This window comes from Rattus norvegicus (assembly GCF_036323735.1).
Source record: "Rattus norvegicus strain BN/NHsdMcwi chromosome Y unlocalized genomic scaffold, GRCr8 chrY_unlocalized_21, whole genome shotgun sequence".
Taxonomy (NCBI): domain Eukaryota; kingdom Metazoa; phylum Chordata; class Mammalia; order Rodentia; family Muridae; genus Rattus; species Rattus norvegicus.
In genome coordinates this window covers 605,009-623,828 of record NW_026947380.1, presented here as the reverse complement: position 1 = coordinate 623,828, position 18,820 = coordinate 605,009, and the positions used below count along the sequence as shown (strand labels likewise).

At 36.2% G+C, this 18,820-nt stretch overlaps 1 long non-coding RNA gene across 7 annotated transcripts in view; it reads right to left on the bottom strand.

Moving 5' to 3' along the window:
• Positions 1 to 480: 480 nt before the first annotated feature.
• Positions 481 to 18,820, bottom strand: part of LOC134484644 (uncharacterized) — a 57,297-nt gene continuing 38,957 nt past the window's right edge. For 4 of the 7 annotated variants that reach the window (XR_010062213.1, XR_010062211.1, XR_010062214.1 and 1 more), the window contains 2 exons: positions 12,518 to 12,652; positions 8,204 to 10,371 (listed from right to left, as the gene is read on the bottom strand). This is a non-coding gene — a long non-coding RNA (uncharacterized LOC134484644). Of the gene's footprint in view, positions 1,888 to 3,622; positions 7,105 to 7,692; positions 10,372 to 12,517; positions 12,653 to 18,820 lie in introns of those variants that run through there. The other 3 variants (XR_010062216.1, XR_010062212.1, XR_010062210.1) reach the window with 3 other exon arrangements.

The following is an 18,820-nucleotide window of genomic DNA, read 5'->3' as shown; positions in this document are numbered from 1 at the left end:
TTTCTCTTACACACTTGGGTTTAATTCACTTAGCATTAAAAGGGTCGAAGTGATTTTTTTCTTTATGTTATAAAGATTGGACCTCATCATTCTGCACTGGTGCTTGGTCTCTTGCTCCCTATGCATATGAAAGTAAGGATGTCTGATTAAATATGTAATTACAAGAATGAATGCATATGTGTGTGTGTAAGAGTATAATTGTGAGAATGCGTGTAAGTTGGACCCAGCTGATTTTGAGTGGAAATATATAAATGCACGTTTATGGAATTCAGGTGTAAAATTACATGTTTATGCATATTTGGCTATGTAAAATACTGACATCATTTGTGATTCAAATATACTAACAATATATCTATACTTACCTTCATTATTATATAAACTACTCATTGAAGAAATTTTAATGGATATATCAAAATTTGTTTATAGGAATGGTACATCAAATATTTCTGTTAATAGTCAAAATCAGGAAATTCTTTCTATATGCATTTTGGTATTTGAATATGGAAGAAACTGAATGATCTTAGATTTTGTAATAATGTTTATAAATCATTTATTCTTAATGTTTGTTGAAAGAAGGAAGTTATCAATGAATACATATATACAATGTGCCACACATTACAAAAGCAATGTGCCACACCTTTGTAACATAAATAGAGCAAATTAAATATATAATTTATGAACTAAAGTTGAGCAATCATGTAAAAAAGCAAAATATATCATAGAGTCTACCTACATTTGGAGTTAAGAGATGATTCATGCTTCTGTGTATTTCTTTCTAGACATCTAAAGAGATAAAATTAGTGTGGAAAAGGCTAAAACTGCAATTAGTGTGCTTCATGTAGTATACATATTTAAACAATGCTTTTGAAAAAATATACAGTACATATTTTCAAGGTTACATATACAGCATATACAAAAATTCAGTGTCCATAAATTATCAATAACACTCAAGCTACTTTCTCTGGTCTTATTATATTTGAATTGTCAAAGATATACATGTATGTATGTATGTATACTCAAACAGGCATACTCACAGACAAACAAACAAACACACACAATACTTCTAAAAATTTAAAACAAATTTGTAAATAATAGTCTTTCAGACAAAACTAATGAAAAAGGATGAACTAAATTTCCAGTGTAATGTACTCTCAAAAGTGTACTTTCTAGCATATAAAACTTTACCTTATAATTTTTAAAAAAATCGTACGGGGCCAATATATGTAATCAGATCCCATTTGGACTTATTACTCAGAGTTAAAGTAGAAATTGAAATGAAGTGGGAAAAATATTAAATTACAAGATTTAGCTATACACTTTCAATTATACAAAAAAATCTGAGAAACAGTGAAATGACACAACATGTAAAATTGCTTTCTATTAAGCATTGATATCTAAGTTTAGTCTTCATAGTCTATATAAAAGAGAGAACTAAATCTCAAAAGTTTTTTCCGGGCTTAAATACAATTTTCTTGGCTTGTGAATATACCCAGAACCAATCAATACAATGAAAATGGATAGATGTTGTGTTACAACAAATAAAACACATTTTGATTATTTATTCAGTATAAATTTATTTTTGTAGCATTTCTTCCTATGTTTCTGTTGGATATTATATAAATCCTCACTTTGGTGTGGTCAGTGCTTAAATTTAACTGAACATGACTGAATATGTCAATATAGTAGAAATGAATTCTTGGGGCAGAGAATACCTTTGGGTTAAACCTGGTTATAATGAAATGGTGGTGACAATGAGCACAACTAAATAGAAGGAAAGAAACTGTGGCTTCAGGTACAGGAGTCAATATAAGATTTCACTTTGTAGTGTTGGAAGAATTGTTCCGTGATATCATGAGATTGTGCAGTGAACAGGCCTTTTCTTTATTCCTGTAATGAAAGCAAAAATTTGTGGCTTTCAGTTCCTTCAGAGAGCTTGCTACGTGTGCAGATCAATCAGCAACTCGGGAGTAGGGATTTAGGTGTGCAAAATATATTTTTGATACTGAATTTCTTCTAGGTACTTTAGGGAGCTAACTTCATAAGATTTGGAATATAATCAGACAAGAGCTTGTTAAAGATGTAGAAAAGCACGGAGTGTGGTGGCACAGGCCTTTAATATTAGCACTGGGTAGCAGAAGCAGGCATAACTCTAAGTTCAAGGCCAGCTTGGTCTACAGAGAGAGAGAGAGAGAGAGAGAGAGAGAGAGAGAGAGAGAGAGAGAGAGAGAGAGAGATAGGTGAAAGAGATAGTGAGTTCTGGTACTGCCAGGGATATAAAAGAAACAGTGTCACAAAAATTTTCAAGAATAAGTTCTGTATTATACAGAGAAAATTCTCATTTTATTTTAGTAAGATGTTAACAATTCTTTCTTGATTCTAATGAAATCTCTTAGCTATAAAATAATGTGAAGGCAACGAAAATGTAAGAAAAGATGTTTTACATCACTATTCCCCTTAAACTATAAGTTGAATTTTTACTAAATAATCCTATGTAAATACACTTTGAAGGCTTTTCTGTGATTAGCTAAAGGGCATTTACATTGTGAATTAAGAATGATGGATTTCATGCCAATCTTGAATTGTCATCACTAAGGTGTAGAAGCATATTAAGCATACAAAATCATACATAAAATTTTGCACAATAAAAAATGAGAACCTTTAATTGGTTTTCCTCTAATGTCAACACCTTCTTTTTGTTGGAGTGAAGATTGGATGATTTGAACTAATTTTATGAGAAATACCACCTGCTTTCAGAAGATAAGTAACAGAGAAAGATGAGGAAAAACATATGCTAAGGAACAGTGAACTGGGATAGAGTATTCTATGTAATACATAGAACAATAAATTTGACCCATCTGTTACTGGTAAGGTGGGGACTTCATTACGCACATCTATGTACTTAAAAATGTTTTCTTTTCCTTCTTAAGTTTGTATGGTTGCTATGAAAACTATGGGTTTTGTGTTAAGATCTTTGCATATTTAATGATAGTTTTGAAATATTAGTGTTATAATCAAAAGCCGTGCTTTGTACATACTTTTTAAGCAACAAAAAAGAGAAGTGTCTGCTTGGGTTTTATGAAGAAAGTTACTATGTTAAACATGAATTAATTTTTCTGACATATACATTATCTTCATGTACCATGCTTGTTGATGAAACCTTAGCACATAGGAATGAATAGTAACCATCTTAGTATAGTTTCAGGATTTTATTGTATCTTGTTTGCCATGTGCCTTTCTATTAAAATGCTATCACTTTTCTAAGTCTCTTAATTTAACTGGAGAGGTTTGCAATATCTCCTAGTCTGTTGGTTATTCATATAATTCGTCTTTGGTGTTGTTATTGAATTTTATGACTAACTTCTTAATATTATTTATTTTGAAGGTAATATATATATATATATATATATATATATATACATACATATATATATATGTAAAATAGTTTATAAAAAGATTACAGTTTTAGTGGAAATATAACTTAGTGATGAACAATTTTATAAGTATTATCTAAATTATTGAATATTCTACATTTTATTAGTATAAAAATATTATAAATACCACATCCTTTATTAACTTTAACACACACTGCTCCAGTTAATATAAACACAAATATGTTCGTCATATTTATCTTTGAAATTTTCTTAGTTTCTTAGTTTCTTGACTTTTCTATCTGAGCTTTCTCATCGTTTTTCAAAAATAAATCTATTGCTCTTTTATTGAGAATCATAATGAATATTCATTGATACATAGATATATAAGAATGTGACAATATACACAATGGTACTTCATTCTCCCTAGGAAAACTAAACCGAGTAAGGTAACAAAGACTTAGAAAGGCAAATACCATGTGTTCTTTTTCAAAGAGATCAAAGAATCTCCTTTTAATATACTTGTATTTATGTGAAGCTGTGGGTGGTTTGAGTTCATTTAACTGGTATACATCACAGAGATTAGAGAGTAGGGTTTTAAACAGTGTGGTATGGAAGATATTGAGCATGTGGGATATGAATCTAGAAGTAAGAATAATGAAGAGAGACTAGTATAAGTGGTGAGGGACATAGGGCAGGCGAAAACAAAGAACTGAGGAAGCGAGGATGAGGGTGATTGTCTACAAACATAACATATGGCAACCTGTTACTTTATAGGTTAGGTTATAATAAATATTAAAATTTAAAACTAATACCATAATGTTCAATGCTATAAACATCATGTTTGAGGAAAAATGCCAGGAAGTGATATCAGAATGAAAACAATATATTTATCTTATTTGATCTTAGTCATATTATCCATAATTACTTGTTAAAAACATCATTTGTCTGCCAAATTTATGGTACCACTTAAAAATTGCCTGTGATATAATAATTCCTTATGACAGTAGAGAATTTTTATTATTAGGTCAATTTTTAAAATCTGTGATTTGATCTTGTTTTAAGTTTCTTTTTACTTAAATTTGGTCCCATGACATTCACTCATACTAAATTATAATTTTCAATTTTAACATACTACTGTAAAATATGATCAAGAGGGTTGTTGAAATTGCTCAATTATAAGTAATATTATCCATAAACTACAGGACATCCTCCACAAAGCTTAAAGGTACAAAGAAGATAAACAAGAAGAATGGCCAAAGTGCATAAGATTGACTCTCACTTAGAATGGGGAATAAAATAGTCTAGGAGGCCGATTGAGGAAAGGAACTAGATGAGAGATGGAAGGAAGAGGAGAATGGATCCTGTGTGTGAAGGGACAGGAGATAGGACCCGATAGTCATGAGAAAGAAAGGAAATCTTGAACTTTAAGAGATGAGGAGGTGGGAGAAACCTCCAGGAAGAGAAAGAGACCTGGTATAATGGAGGTACCCACGAATCAATGGGGTGACCTAAGCTGTGACTTACATTGGTGATATGAAACATTAAGAGGCCAAATCCCATTGACTGGAAAGACCAGCAATGGAGGGATAAAGACACAAATACACCCACAAAACCTTCTTCGCAAAATTTTTCAAGCCTAAAAGAAAATCTGAACCGCATTCTAAAGTCCATATTGTCCTTTGCTTTACTGATGGCTGGTAATTTTTGCTTAAATTAAGGATTTGAGAGATTATCATTTGAAGTAGGTATACAATATTTATACTGTTATATTCATGCTTTAGCTGGGCCAACTTTGTTGCCAATATTATTGCAAAAATTAAAATTGGAAAACAGAATATTTGAGTACACATTCAGTAATATATATAAAGTCTCCTTTCAAAGAATGTACAATAAAAAAATGTAATACAATATTCATTCACCTAAATGTCTGGAAGGAAAATATTGGACTTTGGGAAACAGAGAAAACCTAGGAACTTGAACTGTATGTCACAGGAATGGAACTGGGAGTGGAATTATTATCCAGAATAATATCCTCCACCCCATGTTCCTAGATCTTTATACCCATGCCAAGCCCCTGACCAACATTCTCTATTCCGAACATGTACGTACGAATGAAGCAAAGAGAAGTCTCCAGCATTAGAGATATATAGTATTTAAAGGTTTCCAGTGTGTCACAAGAGACACTCTTGGAAAGGGAACCCTCAAATCTGGTCAATGTAAAGAAAGCTGTTCAACAGTTAGATCATGGCAGTTCTCAGTGACATCATCATTAGGTCCTCCCTGAAATATCTCTTGTATCCTGAAGAGCTCTAGCTTTTCTGTGATGTCACAAGTGTCATGGTGACAGCAACTGCCTCTTGGATATTCTTTGAGGACCTCTAGGGTTAACTCATTGACCTCTTATTCTGGCTAAACAGCCATTTGTTAGGGAGATAAAAGAGAAGGAAGCTGGCCTTCTCTCTTTGTATAAAAAAAGGAAGAAATAAATGGTCCGTGGGAAAGCTCAGTGAGTCTTGGGTAGGCGTTGAGTGTTGTATCTGAAGAGATAGCCTTGATCTGAGCCTTACACACATGGGAATCCAGAGCTGGGATTCTCTCATTATCATCTGGACTTCCCTGCTTGATATGGTTTCTGGAATTCAGAGAGTTTATATAATCATTTTCTTCATTCCAAAAGTCAGTTGTTGGGAAGGGCACAGTTGTTCTAGTGAGAGCTCATGGCTTTCACTCTTTTTGCCCTGAAGAAAAAGGTCCGAAGAAACAAAGGATAGACAAGTATTGTCTCCTCAGCTCAGTGTAAACGCCTCCATGCTTTGGACACCTATAGTGCAGTTTGTGTCTGACACTGATATTTGGGAGAGAAGAGCTTCTAGTTGAGACTTCATCATCTCAGTCTTTCCACTAGTATTACTCTGATTACCATTTGCTGATAGTTACCCTTTAGATTTCTGAGTCAATATGTGTAATTAGCTGACAGATGTCTTTTCTTTAATTTATTTCATTTTTTTTTAATTTTTAGCAAATTTTATTGCTTTTTTTATTTGGATATTTCTATATTTGAATTTCAAATTTGATTTTCTTTCCCAGTTTCATGTCCATAAGACCCGTAACTAGTCCTCCTAACATTCTTCTATAACCTACCTTAGTGAACCTTGATATTACCTTGAACTGAGAGTTAAACCTAGGTTGGACCAGGAACTTCTCCTTCCATTGGTTCCCAACAAGGCCATCCACTGCTAAATATGCAGTTGGACACATAGGTCTGTCCAAGTACAGTCTTTGAATATTGGTTTAGTACCAGAAAGCTCTGGTTCACTGGCATTGTTGTTCTTATGGATTTGAAATCCCCTTAAGCTCTTGTAATTCTTTCTCAAAAACTACCAACAAGAGATCCATTTTTGGTTCACTGGTGCCAGTAGCATTCTCTTCTGTATTTGACTTGCTCAAGCTGTGTCTCTCAGGAAAGATGTACATCTCGTTCCAACTATACATTTGGTGGCTCCTACAGCTATGAGGTTAGGTGGAATTTTCACATGGATTATGTACACCTAGGTCAAGAATGTAGAATCCACAAATGGCAATTCCAAACACCTCCCTCTTGTTCTTATGAACCTATTGAAGTTGAAGTTTCCCTGGACATCAAGCCATTCATCTCCCTGCACATCCTCCTGAATTTTATGTTTGTCCTGAAGTAACAACCATGGTAAAACCTCGAAAACCTTCACGTCTGGCCCTAGAGGAACAGGAAGTTAGATATTAAAGAACTGATGTCTAATGAGACTACTGAAACATATTCTATATTTCATGTTTTCCTTAGCTTTTCTGATGTCTCGAAATTTTTGGATAAACTAAGGATTTGGAAGTTCATCATTGGAAGTAGGTACATAATATTTACATTTTTATATTCAACCTTAGGTGGGACCCTTGGGTTGCCAAAATCATTGCAAAAAAACATGAAATTGGAAAACAGAATTTTTCACTTCACATTCAGGAATATATAAAGTCACCTATCAAGGAATGTACAATGAGAAACTGTAATGAAATATGAATTCAATTAAAGGATTGTAGGGAAAATGCTGGCCCTTGGGAAACAGAGATAACCTAGGATATTGAACTGTATGTCACAGTAATGGACCTGGTAATAAAATTATTATCCAGAGGAATCTCTTCCACTCCATGTTCCGAGATCTTTTCTACCCATGCAAAGCTCCTGATTATCTTTTCCTTTCAGAGCATGTAACCACTAAGGAAATAAAGAGAAGTTTCTAGCTTTAAAGACATGTAGAATGAAAAGGTTTCCATTGTTTCACAGGAGACAAACCTTGCAAGGGCACCCTCGAATCTGGTCATTGAAAGGAAAACACTTTAGCAGGTAGGCCATGGCAATTCTCAGTGACATCACCATTAGGCCTATCTAAAAAAATCTGTTGTATCCTGGAGATCCCTAGTTTCTTCTGTGATGTAACAAGTGTTGTCCTGACAGAAGTTGCCTCTCCAGTAGTCCTTCAGTACCTCTAGGGTTTACTATTTGGCCTCTAATTCAGCATAAACAGCCTTTGGGAAGGAGAAAAAAGAGGATGAAGTGATCAAAGATGGGAAGAAGGAAGCTGGCCTTCTGCTTTGTTATAAAAAAAAAGAAATATGTGGTCCATGGGAAATCTCAGTCATTTCTGGGTAGTGGTTGAGAAGGTTTGCTGAAAAGATAGTATTGATTGGAGCCTTCCAAATATGGTAATCAGGAGATGGGAGCCTCTCAGATGCATCTGGACTTCCCTGCTAGTTATGGTTCCTGGAAGTCGGAGAATTTATATCATTCATGTCTTTTTTCCAAAGCCAAGTGTTGGAAAGGGCACAGTTTTCTTTAAAGCTGATGGTTTTGGTCCTAAGGAAGAAGGGAAAGACAAGTATTGTGTCCTCAGCTCAGAGTAAATTACTCTGTGCTTTGGATTCCTAGAGTGCAGATTGTGTCTGACACTGATATCTGGGAGAGAAAATTGCTTCTATTTGAGATTTCACCATCTTCGTCTTTGAACTAGTATTACTCTGACTACCATTCCCTGACAGTGACCCTTTAGATTTCTGAGTCAAAGGGTGTAATTAATTGGCAGTTTTCTTTTCTTTTATTTCTTTCATTTTTTTCTTTTTTAGCAAAATATATAGCTTTTTTAAATTTGATATTTCTATATTTACATTACAAATGTTATTCCTTTTCCAATTTCCTGTCTCTAAGATCCCTAACCAGTCCACCTCCCATTCTACTATAATCCCCTTACTACCCCTTTGCATTCCCATGAACTGTGAATCAAATATAGGGAGGACCAAGAGCTTCTACTTCTGTTGGTTCCCAAGAAGGCCATCTGGTACTAAATATGCAGTGGGAGCCATAGGTATGTCCATGTACATTCGTTGAATATTGGTCTAGTACTAGAAAGCTCTGGTTCATTGACATTGCTTTTCTTATGGGTTTGAAAACCCCTTTACCTCTTGTAATCCTTTCTCAAAAGTTATCAACAAGAGTTCCATTTACAAGTAACTGGTTTGCCACAAGCATTCACTTATGTAATTGACATATTCTAGCTGTGTTTCTCAGGAAATGTCTATATCCTCTTCCTGGCAGAATGCACTTCTTAACTTCAACAATCTTATCTTATTTTGGTGGCAGATCTATCTATCTGTCTATCTATCTATCTATCTATCTATCTATCTATCTATCTATCTATCTATCTATCATATATATATTGGCTCCTATGTGAGGTTAGATGGAATTTACCATTGATTCTGCGCATCTAGAACAAGAATGTAGAATCTACAGATGCAAAAGTCCCTCCTGTCCTTATGAACTTATTGAAATTGAGGTTTCAGTTGAACTCAAAACATTTCTTTCCCTGCCCATCCACCTAAGTCTTATGTTTGGCCTGAAAAAAGAATCATTGTAAAATATCCAAAAACCTCAAGTGTGGCCATGGGAACACAAGAAGGAAGATATTGCAGAAATGATATCAAATGGGAATAGAGAAACGAATTGTATAGTACATGTTGTCTTTGATTTACTGATATATGATAATTTTTGGATAAAATAAGAATTTGGAGTTTATCATTTGAAGTAGGTACAAAATATTTACACTGTTCTCTGCACTCTATACTTCGGCCCTCTTTTTTGCCAAAATCATTACAAAAATGCAATTGTAAAAGAGAATTTTTGAGTACACTTTCAGGAATGAATACAAAGTGCCCTATCTAGGAATGAAGAATTAGAAAATGAAATACAATATTCACTCAATTAAAGGTCTGTATGGAAAATAATGGCCTTTGGGAAACAGAGAAAAACTAGGAAATTGAACTGTATGTCACAGGAATGGACCAGGGAGCAAAATTATTATCAAGAAGAATCTCCTCCACTCCATCTTCCTAGATCTTTTCTACCCATGCCAAGTCCCGATTAATTTTGTCCATTTAGACCATGTAAACACTTATGCAGCAAAGAGAAGTCTCTAGCGTTAGAGAGATGGAGTACAAAAGGTTTCCACTGTGTCATAGGAGACTCTCCTAGAAAGGGCACCGTCAAATCTGGTCAATGTAAGGAAATCTGTTTAGCAGGTAGTCCATGGCAGTTCTCAGTGACATCATCCTTAGTACCCCCGTAATATATCTCTTGTATCCTTGAGAGCCCTATCTTCTTCTATGTTGTCACAAGTGTTGTCCTGACAGCAATTGCCTCTCAGATATTCATTCCATATATCTATGGTTTACTAATTGGCCTATAATTCAGTGTAAAGAGCCATTTCGGAGGGAGGACAAATAGGATGAAGATATCAGAGATGGGGAGATGAAAGCTGACCTTCTGTCTTGGTACAAAAAAGGTCCTTGGGAAAGCTCTCTGAGTCCTTAGTAGGTGTTGAGTTGTTTCATGAAGAGATTGTCTTGATCTGAGCCGTCTACAAATGGGAATTAGAAGCTGGGGTCCTCTCAGAAGCATCTGGACTTCCTGCTCTTACAGTTCCTGGAAATCAGAGAGTTTATATCATTAATTTCTTTATCCCAAAACCCAAGTTTGGGAAGGTCACAGTTGTTTTCCTGACAGCTCATGGCTTTTATTCTTTTTGCCCAGAAGAAAAATGTCCTAAGGAAGAAGTGAAAGACAAGTACTATGTCCTCATCTCAGGGTAAACTCCTCCACGCTTTGGATTCCTATAGTTCAGTTTGTGTCTGACACTGATATCTGGGAGAGAGAAGTGCTTCTAGTCGACTCTTAATCATATCAGTCTTTTCACCATTATTATTCTGATTACCATTCCCTGACAGTTACTCATTATATTTCTGAATTAATAGGTGAGAATGGCTAGCAGTTTCTTTTTTCATTTCTTCCATTTTTTTAGTAAATTTTTGCTTATTTTATTGGCTATTTCTATATTTACATTTCAAATGCTATTTTCTTTCCAAATTTCCTCTCCATAAGGTTGTAACTGGACCGACTCCCCTTCTTTTACAACCCTCCTTACTGCACCTTGACCTTTCCTTGAACTGGGAACCAAACCTGAGAAGGACCAAGGGCTTCTACATCCATTGGTGCCCAAGGAATCCATCCTCTGCCACATATGCTGTTGGAGCCATAGGACTTTCCATGGGCAGATTTTGAATATTGGTTTAGTGTCAGAAAGCTCTGGTTTGTTGGAATAGTTGTTTTTATGGGGTTGAAAGTCCCTTCAGCTCTTGTAATCCTTTCTAAATATCTACCAAGAAGAGACATGCTTTCTGTTCACCAGTTTACCACTAACATTCACTTCTGTATTTAACATGCTCTAACTATGACTCTCTGGAAAGATCTTTCTCCAGTTCTTGGCAGCATGCACCTCTTAGCTTCATCAATCTTATGTAATTTTGGTGTCTCCTACACCTATGAGGTTTGGTGGAATTTTAACATGGATTATGCACAACTGGGTCAAGAATGTAGAATCCACAAATGACAATGCCAAATAGATGCCATTCTCTACTTATGAAACTATTGAAGTTAAGTTTTCCCTGGACCTCAAGACATTCCTCTCACTGTCCATCCTCCTGAACCTTATGTTTGGCCTGAACAAAGAATCAGGTTAAAAAACCCTCAACCCTCATGTCAGAACCTTGGAAATAAGGAAGGGAGATATTAGAGAACTGATTATCTTTTGGGACTACAGAACCACATTCTAGAGTTGATATTGTCCTTTGCTTTACTGATGTCTGTGATTATTGGATAAAATAAGGATTTGGGAGTTTATCATTTGAAGTAGGTACACAATATTTACACTGTTATATTCACTTTATCATTGGGCCAAAATCATTGCAAAAAATGGAATTTTAAAACAGAATTTTTGAGTAAACATTCAGGAATATTTATAAAGTTCCCTATCAAGGAATGTACAATAAGAAATTGAAACACAATATTCATTCAATTAAAGGTCTGTAGGGAGAATACTGGCCTTTGGGAAACAGAGAAAACCTACAAAATTTTTATGTATTTCACAGGAATGAACCTGGGAAAAATTATTATCTAGAAGAATCTCCTGCACTCCATTTTCTTAAATCGTTTATACACATGCCAAACCCATGGCTAACTTTCCCCATTCAAAGCATGTAACCACTAATGAAGAAAAGAGATTTCTACAGTTTTAGAATGATGGACTATGTAAAGGTTTCCACTGTGTCACAGGAGACGTACCTGGAAAGGGCACTCAAAATCTGGTCAATGTAGGGAAATCTGTTTAGCAGGTAGGACATGGCAGTTCACAGTGACATCATGATTTGGCCCTACTGCAAGTATCTCTTGTAACCTGGACTCCCTAGCTGCTTCTGTGACATCACAAGTGTTGTTGTGGCTGCAACTGCCTCTCTGATATTCTTGCAGTACCTCTAGGGTTTAATAATTGACCTCTAATTCACGGTAAACAGCCATAGGGGAGGGAGAACAAAGAGGATAAAGATTTCAGTGATGTGGAGAAGGAAGCTGGCCTTCTATCTTTGTATAAAAAAAGGAAGATGTACATCATCCTTGGGATAGCTCAGAGTCCTTAGTAGGGATTGAATGGAATCTCTGAAGAGTTAGGCTTGATGTGAATCTTCCACATATGGGAATCAGGAGCTGGGAGCCTTTCAGAAGCATCTGGACTTACCTGTTCATATCATTCCTGGAAGTCAAAGAGTTTATATCATTATTTTTTTTTATTCCAAAGCCAAGTGATGGGCAGGGCACAGTTGTTTTGCTGAGAGCTCATAGCCTTATTCTTTTTGTCAAGAAGAAAATGGTCCTAAGGAAGAATGGAAAGACAAGTATTGAGTCCTCGCCTCAGAGTAAATTCCACCATGCTCTGGATGCCTATAGTACAGTTTTTGTCTGATACTGATATCTGGGAGAGAGAAGTGTTTCTAGTTGAGTCTTCATCATCTCAGTCTTTCCATTAGTATTACTCTGACTATCATTCCATGAAAATGACTTTTACATTTCTGAGTCAATAGATGTGAATACTTCGCAGTTTTCTTTTCTTAAATTTCTTTATTTCTTTTTATTTTTTTAGCAAATTTTATTCCTGTTTTAATAGGGTATTTCTATATTTACATTTGAAATGTTATTTCCTTTCCCTATTACCTGCACATATGATCCCTAACCGGCCCCACTCCTCTTTTTCTATAACTCCCCTACTGTCCGTTTTCAATTCACTGATTTGCCTCTAGAATTCACTTCTTTATTTGATATGCTCTAGCTGTGTCTCACAGGAAAGATCTCTATACAGTCCCTGGCACAATGCACTTCTTAGCTCCATCAATCTTATCTAGTTTTGGTGACTGATGTGTATATATTTTTGCCACATGTACAGCCTGCTCTGAATGGGATTTCCTCAGTCTCTGCTCGAAATTCATAGATATTATTGTGTCCACCTTTTGAAAAGGATTAAAGCATGCACATTTTGTGTATCATTTTATTGAGCTTCCAGTTGTCTGTGAACTGCATCTTTGGTAATTTTAGCTTTTGTGCCAATATCCACTTTTGGTGATTTCATAAAATGTGTGATTTCATACCATTTTGTGATTGGGTAACCTCAATCATTATGATATTTTCTAGATCATCCCATTTGTCTTTGGCTTTCTTGAGATAATTGGTTTTAAGAGTTGAGTAGTACACAATTGTTTAGATATACTACATTTTCTGTATTCATTCCTCTGATGAATGCCATTACGGATTCTTCTAGCTCTTGGGTATTATACATAAGGCAGCTCCCAGAAATGAACCCACACACCTATGGGCACTTTACTTTTGACAAATGAGCCAAAACCATTCAATGGAAAAAAGAGCATTTTCAGGAAATGGTGCTGGTTCAACTGGAGGTCAGCATGTAGAAGAGTGCAAATCGTTCCATGCTTATCACCCTGTACAAAGCTTAAGTCCAAGTGGATTAAGGACCTCCAAATCAAACCAGATACAGTCAAACTAATAGAAGAAAAACTAGGCCAGCATCTCAAACACATGGGCACTGGAAAAAATTTCCTGAACAAAACACCAATGGTTTATACTCTAAGATCAAGAATTGACAAATGGGGTCTCATAAAACTGCAAAGCTTCTGGAAGGGAAAGGACACTGTGGTTAGGCCAAAACGACAAACAACAGATTGGGAAAGGATATTTACCAATCCAACAACAGATAGAAGGCTTATATTCAAAAGATGCAAAAAACCCAAGAAGTTAGACAAATAACCCTATTAAAAAATGGGGTTCAGAACTAAACAAAGAATTCACAGCTGAGGAATGCCGAATGGCTGAGAAACACCTAAAGAAATGTTCAACATCTTAAGTCATAAGGGAAATGCAAATCCAAACAACCCTGAGATTTCACCTCAAACCAGTGAGAATGGCTAAAATCAAAAACTCAGGTAAAAATAAATGCTGGCGAGGATGTGGAGAAAGAGGAACACTCCTCCACTATTGGTGGGAGTGCAAACTGGTACAACCATTCTGGAAATCAGTCTGGAGATTCCTAGGAAAATTTCACATTGAACTACCTGAGGATCCAGCTGTACCACTCTTCGGCATATACCCAAAAGATGCCCCAACATATAAAAAAGACACATGCTCCACTATGTTCATCACCCCCTTATTTATAATAGCCAGAAGCTGGAGAGAACCCAGATGCCCTTCAACAGAGGAATGGATATAGAAAATGTGGTACATTTACTCAATGGAGTATTACTCAGATGTCAAAAACAATGCCTTTATGAAATTCATAGACAAATGGTTGGAGCTTGAAAACATCGTCCTGAGTGAGGTAACCCAATCATATAAAAACACACATGGCATGCACATGATAAGTGGCTATTAGCACAACTGCTTGAATTACCCTAGATGCATAGAACACATGAAACGCAAGATGGATGATCAAAATGCGAATGCTACACTCCTTCTTTAAAAGGTGAATAAGAATACCCTTGGCAGGGAATAGAGAGGAAAAGATTAAAACAGAGACTGAAGGAACACCTATTCAGAGCCTGCCCTACATGTGGCCCTTACATATACAGCTACCCAATTATACAAAATGGATGAAGCAAAGAAGTGCAGGCCGACAGGAGGCGGATGCAGATCTCTCCTGAGATACACAGCCAGAATACAGCAAATACAGAGTCTAAGGCCAGTAGCAAACCACTGAACTGATAACAGGACCCCCGTTGAAGGAATCAGAAAAAGAACTGGAAAGCTTGAAGGGGCTCAACATCTCATATGAACAAAAATGCCAACCAAGCTGAGCTTCCAGGGACTAAGCCACTACCTAAAGACTATACATGGACTGACCCTGGAATCTCATTTCATAGGTAGCATTGAATATCCTAGTAAGATCACCAGTGTAAGGGGAAGTCCTGGGTCCTGCTAAGACTGAACCCCCAGTGAATATGATTGTTGTGGGGAGGGCGGCAATGGGGTGAGGATGGAGAGTGGAACACCCATATAGAAGGGGAGGGGAGGAGTTAGGTGAATGTTGGCCCGGAAACCAGGAGAGGGAATAACACTGGAAATGTAAATAAGAAATACTCAAGTTAATAAAAAAAAAGAAAAGAAAAGAAATGGCATGCTAAAAAAAAGAAGTTAAAAACATATATGATATTTTTAAAAAGGCATTTTTTTTCCATTCACTCTATGTTGGGAAGCAGAATAAGCAGGTTTTTCTTTGTTTTTATTTTGATAACTGTCACTGAATCTCCTTTGTCAAATAAATAAGTTTATTTTTCTTCTGCTTGCATCCTGTCTGACCTTCCGATTGCTTTTAGCAACAGACCTCAGAACAGATGAAGCTAACGGGGGTAGAGACATTACAGTTGTTGTCCTGCTTTGTACCCGAGGCTGTCAGAAAGTGTTCAGTAGTTTAAGGTGCTAAGTCCTGGAATGGCTTGTTGTATAACATATAGCTTTAAGAATTGTTAGGATAAAAGTCTTCAAGAGCTTGGTAGGACTTACTTCTAAAGTATATACTAATAAGTATTAATAAAAATAGTAAAAATAGCAATAAACAATAATAAGAATAGGTGACTGGGATTTTTAATGAAAGGAATAATGGCAATTTTATTGACCAAACTTTTAAGATAGAAAAGGTTTCTTAAACATTCTGCAGAGGAAGACAAAATTCTCAAAGGAGCATGCTGAATGTGGTAGTTTAATGTCTTTTCCTAGCAAGAATTCATAGGCAAATAAAAGCTAAGGAAAGAACTGTTGAGTGTGATTTTATGCAGAAAAGGAGTAAACCTGCATGTTTTTCACATGGAAGGATGGGCTGTGTCATATGCCATCATTGCTTATACATGGGAAGTATAGCCTCAGCTTTCAAATGTAGTTGTGTGACTTGATATGGATGGTAAATGCTGAAGGATGTGATAGGTTGTTGAGTCCAGGACAATGATGTAAGGGATAACACAGGGGTCATGCATTTTTTTTCCTTCTTGTCTCACTCTTCTGTTGTTACAATTGCCATGAATGATCTCATCATTCAGGGGACTGGAGTGAACAAAATGATTTTGAGGAGCATGGGAGCAGATTCTTCAAAGATCATGTAGAATATGAAAGCTGAATGCTGATATCTAATGCTATTAGATTTGTGAATTTGCTTCTTTGTTGTCATTGTAGACAACATAAACAATGTGGTTGTACCAAAAGTGAAATAATAATGGAACGTTTATATGTTAATATTATGAATATTTCGTATCATTTATTTTCTCCCCCTCCATCACTTTTTACAATAAACTAAATGTACTCAAAAAAAAAAAAAAAAGAAGGCCATAAGCGGTAAGCAGAAGAGTAAATCTGAATAATAATAAAGTCTGTTAAAACAAACATGAAAAGGGCTAGAAGCGAGCACGCAACCCATGGAGAAAGACCAATATACCTCTTGAAAATAAAGTGAACATTGGAAAATAAGTGCTGTAATTGGAAGTAAAAGGTACAGAAAGTCCTACAGTTAGGACAGTGATGGCACCCAGGCTACTGTACTCCAAGAATCTATAGTAAAACCTAAAATTGTGACAAAGCAATTGATTTCATAATGGTCACTGGATCTACATATTCAGTCTTCAATAATGTACTGTGACAATTACCTGATCAAAAGGTACCATTCACGGTAGCAAAAGGAAAACTCCCTTAATGTCTCTGAAGCAGCAAACATGCCATTGACATAGGCAAGGGGATAATAACTCACCTGTTATTAATCATGTCTCATTGCCCCCCTTCTTCCTGTTTCCTTCTGGCAAGAGGCCTCTTGCATAAACAGAAAGCAACCATCATCTTTTTGAAAAATTAGACACAGTTCGACTTACATATACTAACAAAGTTAACCTTTTTTCTGTTTACCAAAAGAATATCTTCTTTGTGAAAGTCCTGAACCGTATTAAAAAGATAGTTGGACTAAAACTCACACTTGTAGTTTCAGGTTAGTAGTGAAGAATCCTAGGTATATTGGGATAATCTATCTTCCCAGACCTGTCCCTAAAACATAATCCCATAATTATTCAACTAACCAGATCATTTGTGCATATGTAGATTAAATAATGCACACTCTGGAAGCAAAGGGAGAGATACAGTCTATATTACCAACTGAAAGAGATGGGCATCCTGATATCCTCACAGTCTCACTGGAGTTGTTGTCATTACTTGAGAAGAAACTGGGCTATTTATCATATGAACTATCCAAGATATGAGGGACTGGCAATAGAGGGTAGAGACTACCAACCCCATAGTTCCGATCTCATATACACTCAGAAGTCTGAATCTCCAGTAAAGTATGTAGATTTTCTTGTTCTTGGAAGATGTATTCTTCAGGTGCTTTTTGCAAAGGAGATAAAATTAACATTTGAATGACCATTTCAGAATGAGTTAAAAGTGGGCAAATACCTTAGACCCTATTCTTTCATGGATTTCAAAATTCTTCAGTCCTGTCTGTTGATGGCCTCAGAAGTTTCACAGGTTGACACCCTTACAACAGAGAGATAACCTCCTCCTCTCTCCTGAAGCTCAAAATAATTGAACAAGGGACACTGAGGCACTGGTCCAAGAGTTATAATCACTTAGCTAGCAAGGGTGAGCTAGGAATGTTCACATTTCTATATTAGGAGGACAACAATATTGGCAAAAATCTGGGGGAGGCAAAAGGAACCTGTATCATAGAATGGTTGCTGTAATCCCACTGTTCTCAACTCCGGAGGTACTAGACAGGTTTGAGAGATTATTTGTGTGTGTGGGTATTGCTCTGCCTGGATACCAGGGTTTTGGAGAAACAGCAAATCCTAGATACCCCAGAACACATGGGGATACTAGAACCTAATCTGCGTGGAGACAGATGGTATGGAGTTTGATACTTGATAGTTCATTGTGGTTTAACTCCTAGAATTTCAAGGTTCCTCAGAATGTTTTCATCTTTTTTTTTCACAAAACACATGAAAAGACACTGCATGAAGGATTTACATGAACATTTTAGGGCCATGAAAACACCTTGTGTGCATCTCTCTAAACAACTGGACCTTGTAGCCTCAGGAATGATTACTTGTCTAAAGGCTATATTAGCTGCCCCTCTTCTGTGAAAGAAGCAAGGTAGTTAATTCTGTGTCAGCATTTTATACTCCTATCAGACAAGAGAGTTGAAGCCTTTCTACAAGGAACACCACAATCTGGCTTCTATTATTTTTCTCATCTATATTAACTTGATTATTTCTTATTTACATTTCGATTGCTATTCCCCTTCCTGGTTTCCGGGCTAACATCCCCCAACCCCTCCCCCTCCCTTTCTATATTTGTGTTCCCCTTGCCAACCTACCCCCAATTACCACCCTCCCCCCAACAATAACATTCACTGGGGGTTCAGTCTTGGCAGGATCAAGGGCTTTCCCTTCCACTGGTGCTCTTACTAGGCTATTCATTGTCCCTATGAGTTTGAAGCCAGGGTCAGTCC